The sequence below is a fragment of the Diospyros lotus genome, chromosome 12, assembly GCF_014633365.1.
Source record: "Diospyros lotus cultivar Yz01 chromosome 12, ASM1463336v1, whole genome shotgun sequence".
Taxonomy (NCBI): Eukaryota; Viridiplantae; Streptophyta; class Magnoliopsida; order Ericales; family Ebenaceae; genus Diospyros; species Diospyros lotus.
Genome location: NC_068349.1, coordinates 17,801,760 through 17,811,962, shown reverse-complemented (window position 1 = coordinate 17,811,962; position 10,203 = coordinate 17,801,760).

Below are 10,203 nucleotides of genomic sequence, written 5' to 3'. Positions count from 1 at the left end.
AGTAGAAAATGTGGTGGCTGACCATTTGTCAAGGATTCCAAGTCAAGATCTCACACAATTTGATGAACCAATTCATGATAATTTCCCTGATGAGCAACTATTTGAAGTGAATGTTATTCGTGCATCATCTGTTGTCCCTTGGTATGCCGACATTGCGAACTACCTAGCAACTGGTCTGATCCCAGACCATTGGAGTAAGCAAGATAGGAATAAATTCTTCAGAAAAGTCAGAACCTTCTTTTGGGATGAGCCCTACCTCTTCAAGTATTGTCCTGACCAAATCATCCGTAGATGCATACCCGATCATGAGCAACAAAGTGTCATCAATTTCAGTCATACTCTTGCATGTGGAGGCCATTTTTCTGTCAAGAAAACAGTTGCAAAAATTTTTCAGAGTGGATTTTATTGGCCGACACTGTTCAAGGATGTGTACAAGTTCTGTTCAAATTGCGATCGATGTCAAAGGTTAGGAAGTCTGTCAAGGAGAAACATGATGCCATTACATCCGATCCAAGTGTTAGAAGTTTTTGACTGTTGGGGTATGGATTTTATGGGCCTATTTGTCAATTCATTTGGTCATGAATACATCTTACTTGCTGTTGACTATGTGTCCAAATGGGTAGAAGCAATCCCGGCTAGAACAAATGACCATAGGACTGTCGTGAAATTTTTGAAAGAAAACATATTCAGTCGATTTGGGATGCCACGAGCAATCATCAGTGATGGGGGTTCCCATTTTTGTAATAAAGTTGTGGCAAGATTAATGAAGAAATATGGTGTACTGCATAAGGTTGCAACACCATACCATCCCCAAACCAATGATCAAGCCGAGCTAGCCAATAGGGAGATTAAGCGCATATTGGAAAAGACTGTTGCTGCTAATCGTAAGGGTTGGTCCTTAAGACTAGTAGACGCTCTTTGGGCATACAGGACAGCTTACAAAACAATTTTGGGAATGTCTCCCTATAGGCTAGTATACGGTAAATCTTGTCATCTGCCGGTGGAAATTGAGCATAAAGCATATTGGGCAATTCATAAGATCAACAAGAGTCTAACTGAAGCAGGCTTATCCAGGAAGCTCCAATTGAATGAACTTGAGGAAATTCGGAATGAAGCATTTGAAAATGCACGATTGGCCAAGGTTCGCATGAAAGAGTTACATGATCGGCACATCATTCGAAAAAGCTTTCAGGTAGGGCAACGGGTACTCTTGTATGATTCTCGATTGCATCTATTCCCAGAAAAATTGAAGTTTCGATGGGTCGTCCCTTTTGTAACCAAGTCCATCTCAAGATATGGGGCATTTGAGATAGAAAATCCGGAGTCAGGACAGCTTCTAACAGTCAATGGTCATAGGTTGAAACCATACCAGGGTAGTGTTGAGGAGAATGAAGGAGTTGTGGATTTTGATGATCCACCATCATCTGATGAATAAAGGAAGTTTCATGTCGTCTGGGAATCTGACGTTAAAAGACCACCTTTCCATTTAGGTTAAATGGATGTTTATAGATCTGAAAAAAAATAAAATAAAAAAATAAAGAAAAAAGAAAAAAAATAAAATAAAATAATAATAATAATAAAGAAGTATATATATAAGTTGTTCATTTTCTGCATTACTTAATTAACTTTGATTCAAATAGTGTTTCTCTGTGTGCAGTCTAAATAAATTTTTTTGCATTGAAGACCACCAGATATGCCTATCTTCTATCCTTTTATTGTCGATTGAGGACAATGCGCAATTTAAGTTGGGGGGTAAGGTGTACTTGATTTATTGGTGTTTGAAATTGATCCATTGTATCCATTGTGCAAATAATTTTGTTAGACTCGATAATATTGTCTTGTGTGGTATGTATGATTTTATTGGGCTCCTAAAATAAAACATTTATTAAAAACAAAAAAAAAATCAAAAAAATCAAAAAAAAACTAATAATAATAAGAATAAGAATAAAAAAAATTAAAAAATAAACAATAAAAAATAAAAAAAATAATAAAAAAAAAATTTTGAATTGAGAGAGACAGAATTAACGCTGGTGGTAGCCATCTTTTCTTGGGCAGTGCAATCACACTGCCCTATAAAGGATAAGGCACACTGCCAAATGTTGAAAAATGAGGCACCAAGCGTTGAAAAAAAAAAAGAGAGATGCCAAACCTGATGGTGCAATTATGGCACTCCTTGACTCGAGTGTAGAATAGTGATGACCATTGCTCTATAAGAGACTCCATATCTGTATGAGGCAAGTCACCCCTCTTGAGCTCAATCTTCTCTCCTTTGTGTTATTCTCCGATCAGGTACTCTCATCCTTTTTGTAAAGTTTATAGTTCTTTACTTTCTTCTTAGTATAATTTTAAAAAAAAAAATGGATCTTTATCTCTCAAAAATTCACAAGTACTATCCATCTCTCCCGCAGAATGATTTAAAAAAAATTTATGCTGCTAGGTGTGAAAGACTTTGGCTGTTGATGCGTAATAACATCCCTGAAGATATTCGTTGGCTAATCGAAGCAAAAGTTCGATTAGCTGGTGAAACTTCACCTAGTTTTAAGCATTTTCCAGGCTTAGGGAAGAGTAGTTTTGCGAAGAAAAGAAGAGCGAAAAGAGTGAATGGTTGTTACAAATATGCTCGATGGACCTATAACACACGATGCAAATCTGTGGGGTTTACGTCCATAAATCGAGAAGATAAAATTAGTTTCATAAAGGATGGACTGAGTAAGGAGTCTTTGGATGATATCCGATTGACTCTTGAGACGCATCCATGTGGAATAGTGCAAAGAGAACTTCTTGCTTTATGGACCCAGTTCAGAAGTGACCACCAACGCTATAGTCTTGGGAATCTGACTAAAAACGACCCTGTTTGCCAATCTATAAGAAAATTGGATGGGAAGCTTATCCCCGCTTCATAGAAAGTGTTTAAGCCGTTTCTGGACGTAAAACCAGAGGAAGATATGAGCCACAATCACAACTACTTATACATACGCATGATTTTTGTTTGTATTTATTTCTTGTTGAATTGTTGTATAGCTACTTTTGATCGCCAAACTTCTTTTCAGGACATACAAAAGGAACAAACATGGAAGGCCAGTTAGTTCGTCTAATCAATACCATATGTGTACTTTGTGGCTCTCAACTTGGGAGCGATATTTGTTATGCACTTGCAACGAGCGAACTTGGTAAAAAATTAGGAGAGAAAAAAATTAATTTGGTATATGGAGGGGGAAGTCGTGGATTGAATGGTTATGTTTCACAAGTTGTACATCTTGGAAATTCATCTGTGGTAGGTGTAATGCCAATCCCTTTAGCTGAATCACATATTTCTGGGATTACACGCGGTCAACTTATAGAAACGACTTCTATGTCTGAGCGCATGGCTTGTAAGATTTATCAGTCAGATGCCTTCATTGCTTTACCAAGAGGTTTTGGAACACTTGAAGAAATCTTTTGTATAATCTCCTGGGCCAAGAGTAATCTCCATACCAAACCCATTGGACTTTTAAATATTAACCATTTTTTTGATGGGTTACTCTCTTTTCTTGATCAGGCTGTGGACCAACAGTTCATTTCTCGTTCAGCAAGAAAGATTCTCATTTCTGCATCCACCATTGATAAGCTGCTAGAGAAATTACACATTTATGTTCCACAGTACGATCCTCATGAGCCTCGGATAGACTGGTCTAAGGCAATTAGTAACAAGCGCCAAAGGGGTCCGATTAATTTAGATATGCTCTTTATTAAGATGGCTGAGTAAGGAGTACTTTTTGTACTCTTGAGACGCATTTTTTTATCTTATGACTTGCATGAAATTTTTTTTGGTGTGAAAATATAAATATATATCTATATGGTATATTCATTTGTTGTTTAAGTTTTAGCAGTTCACAGCAAATCTATGGACTTGTGGAGTTACAGGTATTCCTAACAACCCTAATTTATTACTGCAATTCAAGTTGGGGGGTGTAAGGTTTAGTTATGAATTATCTGGTTCATATTTAACTATGAGTTTGCTATTGATAGTTTGTAGTCTTGTGTGAATTGATTATCTTTATCTGCTCTTATTTAAAAAAAAAAAATTATGTGTTTTAAATAATGCTATTCCTAAAGCTTTGAAGTTATGCACTGATGGCCGGTTAAGTTTGCAATATGAAACATGAATGCATTGATTTCTTATTTGAAAACGTATATGCATTAGAATAAGTAATTTGCATTCATCGGGGATTCAAAATTTAAAAATTAGTTATCGATCATAAAGTCAAAGGTAACAGTAATTAGCTGATTAGTACACTATATGATCTCTCAACAGAAGTGGAGACTATTACCCAAGTGAGTGTTTGAGCCTAATAACCGTTAATTCTGAGTGAAATAACACTTACTCTAAATATGCTTTATTGTTTATCTTATCTTTTCAATGGCTTCAAAACATCAATTTGCTTTGAATGTCTAGTATGATAACGGATAAGTTTGACTGGTTTCAAACTCTGAATTAGATGACTGAGTATCATCGTTTTGTAGAAGCATGATAGAGGGATCAATTTCTTTCATTTTGGGCCTATTAACTTTTTTTTTCTTTCTTTACATTAACCTCATTTGCTATCCCATTTGAGCCATTTGTAGTATAATTTCTTTCGTTACCCTCGTTTAACCCATAACCATATGAATTTTATCCAACCTGGTGTGATTTTGGGAATTAGTCTGTTTATCTATTTTCATATTTAAAGAGAAAAAGAAAAAAAAAAGGAAGAAAAAAAAAAAGAGAAAAAAAAGGGGGGAAAATTCTCTTAGCTATTCAGTATAACTGTTTCAAAATAAATGGTAAAAAAAAAAAAAATTCCCGACACACCCTTTGCACACTCTACCTTTTCTTTGACAACCCGTATTAACCTTATAGCCCCATTACAACCCAGTCTGGTCCCTTTTGATGCTATAAATCATGTGATCTCAGAATTCGAGTTTGGAGTAGGTAATCATGTTTAAATTCAGAAGTTACTCATCTAGAGCATTATTCCAATCATGAAGCTATGTCAATATGTGCCATGTGTAATACATATATATAATATATAATTTATTAATAACATTAAATTATTTTTAGGCATGAAGAATTCAAGCCCATGAAGACTTAAAGTCCATGAAGAATTCAAGTCCATGAAGAATTCAAGTCCATGAAGAAATCAAACCCATGAAGAAATCAAGCCCATGAAAAATTAAAGTCCATGAAGAATTAAAGCCCATGAAGAATTAAAGCCCAATTTGAGCAACCCATGGAAGATATTATTTGGAGAAAGCCCAAGGATTATTTTTAATCCTAATGAAGATTAAAAAATCAATTTATAGAAATCTATTTTTATTTTTTATGTGAGAGCTTTATTAGGTATGTATTTTAGCTAAAATTCATTTAATATTAGGTATGTATTATAGCTAAAATCCATTTAACTTTAAGTGTGTGAGTGCCCATTAGATATAATTATGTCTAATTGAATAATTGAAATTGTGTGGTTTGTATTGCATCTTGTGGCCTATAAATAGCTCACTTGATTGCATTTGTAAGTGTGATTATTATTCTTCAATCAAAGTTTAGTTATTTCCTTAGAATTCTCTATTTGAGAATTGCTTTTGTTCTCTCTCATTTTCTTTAATTTTTTCTCTTGTGATCTTATTTCTTCCTTTCTTCTTTTAAATTCTTATGTCATTTATTATTACTCGCCTAAATGGCCGGTTAGTTTATGCCTTTAAATTTCTGCAATTTTATTTCTTGTCTTTTAATTATCCACCGCCTAAATGGCCGGTTAGTTTATGCCTTTAAATTTCTGCAATTTTAATTCTTGTCTTTTAATTATCCACCGCCTAAATGGCCGGTTAGTTTCTGCTATTTTAATTCTTATCATTTAAATTCTGTTATTTAAATTACGTCGTTTAAATTCATGTCAATTAACTTTTAAATGGAAATGAGTAGCTAAATCTAATCTTGGGTTAAGGCAAGGACAGTGTCCAACGCCAATGATTCCCAAAGAAAGCTGCGCTTTAAATAAGTAACATTAATTTAAATTTCAGTATGAGTGTATCTTAATTATTGAGAAATCACTAGGTTTGGATTGGAGCGTAAGCCTAACTTAGAGCTTTCATGTCACGCATGAGTGTTACTAGAACTGGAAACGCTATCATACCCAAACCCGGATGATTAATTTAGTTGTCTTGTATATTAATTGTAATTGGATTTATGGTAGTTGCTTAAATTAGAATCTCACATATCATGTATGGGGATTGCTTAAACTAGAACTATCATAATCTCTAATTGCACTTAATAACAAACCCTCATATCTGAAATTAAATTAATGTTACTAACCTTATCTGTTAAAATTTGGGAATCAACGGGTTGACACTGAAATTGTCTTAACTCAAGTACTATCCAATTTTATATTCTCACTTAAAGTATTTTTATTTCAACTACTGCCTTAATTTATTTCCTAGTATCTGTTGTTTAAAAAATCATAAAAAATCTTGTTGCCAATTTGTCCAAATGCGTGTGTGCTTGTGTGACATTCTTTTTATTTTGCCATAAATAAATCTCTCAGTGGACGACCTGGACTCATTCAGAAAATATAAATTTAAGTTTGGACTACAACTGCACTCGTACACTGATGAGTATAAACCTCTCACCTAAATAAAGAAAAAAATATAAAATTTTTATTGTGTTTTGTTTTGTGTTTTAATTGCAGGGTGGGAGTGCAGCCAATATTCGGACTTCATCTAGGTCAAAATCGGGTTACAAGGAGGAAACCGCACATTGGAAATCTGAAACCTTAGCTCCATTTGAATCATCCTTTCCCCATTCGAATCAGCTATGGTAGGATTGGAATCAAACTCACAAAACCTTGGCTAAATTCTAATTTTGCTATCTTGCATCCGGATTGTAACGACCCATTTTTAGGTATCGGTGCAATGTGTGGTCATGGAATAATTATTTTATTTGGATGATAATCTTAAAGAATTAAATGTGATATTATAGGTGATCATTAGAGGTAGTGGAAATACCAAAAGGTTAATGAGGTGATTTGAGAGGTAATGGGCTTCACAAGTATGCAAGGTATGTGTGAATAATTTAAGGAAATCTTATTATGGATTAAATTGTATTTGGTTTGAATTTTATTATATAATATTATAAATGAGAATTTATAAATGTGGAGGAGATGCATGTCATTTTGGGTAATGAAGAGGGGCAATCTAGGAAATGTGAAATATATATATATATATATATATGCATATGTGAGAAAAGGGAAAAATCAAGAAGAGGAAAGGGGGGAGCCACGAGAGAGGAAGGAAGGGGAGTTAGGGCTTGATTCTCCAACTCTCTCTTCATCAATCTTGATTCTTGGTGCATCAAAAGGTGAGATTCAAGTTGTGGGTGGTTTTATCTCCCTCATATTTCTTATTTTCTCTTGTTTTGGGGTGTAGGAAAGTTTAATGGCTTTTGTGGTGGATTTTTCAAGCAAGAACATGGGGGAAAGGATTATTAAGGCAAGTTCCTCTCTTCTTTTCTTCATTTAACTCATTGGACTTGATGTATGGAGGATTTAGTTATGAAAATCTTATGGTTTTCCTCAAAAGTTTAATGTCAAGAGTTTTATAAAACCCTCATTCTCTCAAATTAATCCCATTAGTTTCATTTGGATTTTCAATTAGAGGTTGTATCACCCTTTGAGATGAGGGAAAATTATGTGAATTGAGTTTGATGGAGTATTGGAAGATTTGGGATGGTTTTGGGGTGTTCTCAATCATTTTTGTCCATTTCTGGGTTCATTAGTCAACTATTTTGGTCAATAGTCAATGAATAAGTGAGTTAGTTGACCCCCGGAAGAATAGGTCTCGGCCCAGTCGACTAATCCTCTCAATAGTCGACTAATCGTAAGTTGACTCTACACTGTGCACCTTATACTATTTTAGCCACAACTTTTTGTGTAGATATTCGATTTAGGATCCGTTTGAAGCGTTATGAACTAGACTCGAAGGGCTTAGATTTGTCATAATATTTGGGTCATTTGGACAAGTCTTGAAACTATGAGGTTCCTTTGAAATGCTTGCATGAAATTCATAAATTGGAAATTGTGTCTATTGAATGTCCTTTGTTTTGTCCATCTTTTTTATAGATGAAATCATGACTCATGCCCATTTCCTTGTATTATAAACCTTTTGGTATTATTAGATTCATGTTGAATCTTATTAAAAGCTTAAATAAGGTTTGATTCACCCTATCTTTCTTAAGAAATGATGCTTTCTTGGTTAAGGTGTAGCTTATGCAAGACTTTGGTATTGTCTTGCTTGTATTCTCTTACCAATCAACATTGCTATCCAATTCTTAGTGTAACCATTGAAATTGACATGTGTGGGTTTATGATTGGGAAGGAAAGGGTATGGACATAATTACATGCATTCATTTATGATGGTTGCAATATGGTGGATGGCCATAGAGATCGTAATGTGATGAGGACATAACTTAGGCACGTGAGAATATATTTGTACATGGGAGTTAGCCCCATAAATTATAATATGGTTATCATGTCGGTGGGTTTATGCCCGACCGTGGTTATCATGTTGGTGAGCTTATGCCCGACCGTGGTTATCACGCCGATGGCCTTATGCCCGACCGTGGTTATCACGCCGATGGCCTTATACCCGACCGTGGTTATCATGCCGGTGGACTTATGCCCGATTGTGGTTATCATGCCGGTGGACTTATGCTCGACCGTGGTTATCATGCCGGTGGGCTTATGCTTGACTGTGGTTATCATGCCGGTGGGCTTATGCCTGATCATGGGAGCAACTATGACGCCCCGTTCCCACTTACGGGTGCCACTCGTGAACAATTACCCGAATTGCCCACCTCGCCCGGCCTTTGATGAAGGGCGGACTATGTTTCAATACGAAAACGCCCTAGGTGGGAACTAGGTTCGTCCTTCCCTTCCCTCAACTCCAGGATTCACTAACAGAATTGGGTTTTAACCACACCAGACATGGCTAAAAAGAAATCTCAGTAGGATGCCCAATCGCCATTTACTTATATATTTTAATTCTTCTTCCATCCAGGATTTTCACCGGGCTCCATAAAATTCACAAGTTCAATCAATACATTGATTTTACCAATTTTTGGAGGAAAAACTCACAATTTTTTAATTTCCCAAAATTTCGGCATTATTCTCCAAAATGCCCGAAAAATCCCTTTATTTTGGAAACTCCTTCGAGACCCAAAATCAATTTAGAAATGCCCCAAAAATCCCCAATTTTTCAAAACTTTTTTAAAAAAATTAGCCCGCGAGGCCCCGTTGTGCACTGGCCGCACGGGCTGGCAGAGGGCGGCGCGCTCGCCCGTAGGCTATGCCTACCGCTCACGTCCGCGCCCGCACGCCCACGCCCGTGCGCCCGCCCGCGCGCCTGCTACTGCCAGCTGTGGCCCCCTGTGGGCGACGCACGGGCCCCGGTAGCTACTGCTGCTGCCTCCACTACTTTTTCTTTTTTTTTTTCTTTTATTTGGGCTTCCTAACCCAAATTTTCCAGAAATTAATTTAAATAAATATACTTCACATTCATTCAATTTTTGCCTCTATTTCTCCATAATTAAGGCTTAAACAATACTCTTGATGCTTCCACAACAACTCATGCCAAATGTGAGATTTACATCCATACTTAGGCCTCTTCAAGCCATAAGCCAATATCTCATTTTCAAATAGAATCATACATTCCAAAAATGAAATATACCCATGGTCCTAAGCTTTATCAAGCCATTACTAACCAAATGAATTACAAGACATGAATCAAACACAACATAGGCTTCTCATAAGCCATACACTATTCTTGGATCTTCTATTATATGCTTCCACATGCCATTCCACCATTGCTTTGACTTTTCCCATGCTTTCACAACCTATATGTGAGGGTAAAAACCTCATGAGCTATTAAGCTCAATAAGGGTGCAATGCAAAATAAATATGAACATAACAAGATTATATGATGCCAAATGCATGCAAGTGTGGCTAGGTCTCTTTGCCCTCACAACCCACCAAGGTTAGAGGCATCAACCCACCATTTCATCCATGTTCCCAAACTACCCTATGGCCATAGGTCTCATGAACACAAAAGAACATTCCAAATGTAACATATACATTTATGAACCATACTTACTACACATTGCAAGGCCACCCTCCCATGGGGCCATCCCTTACC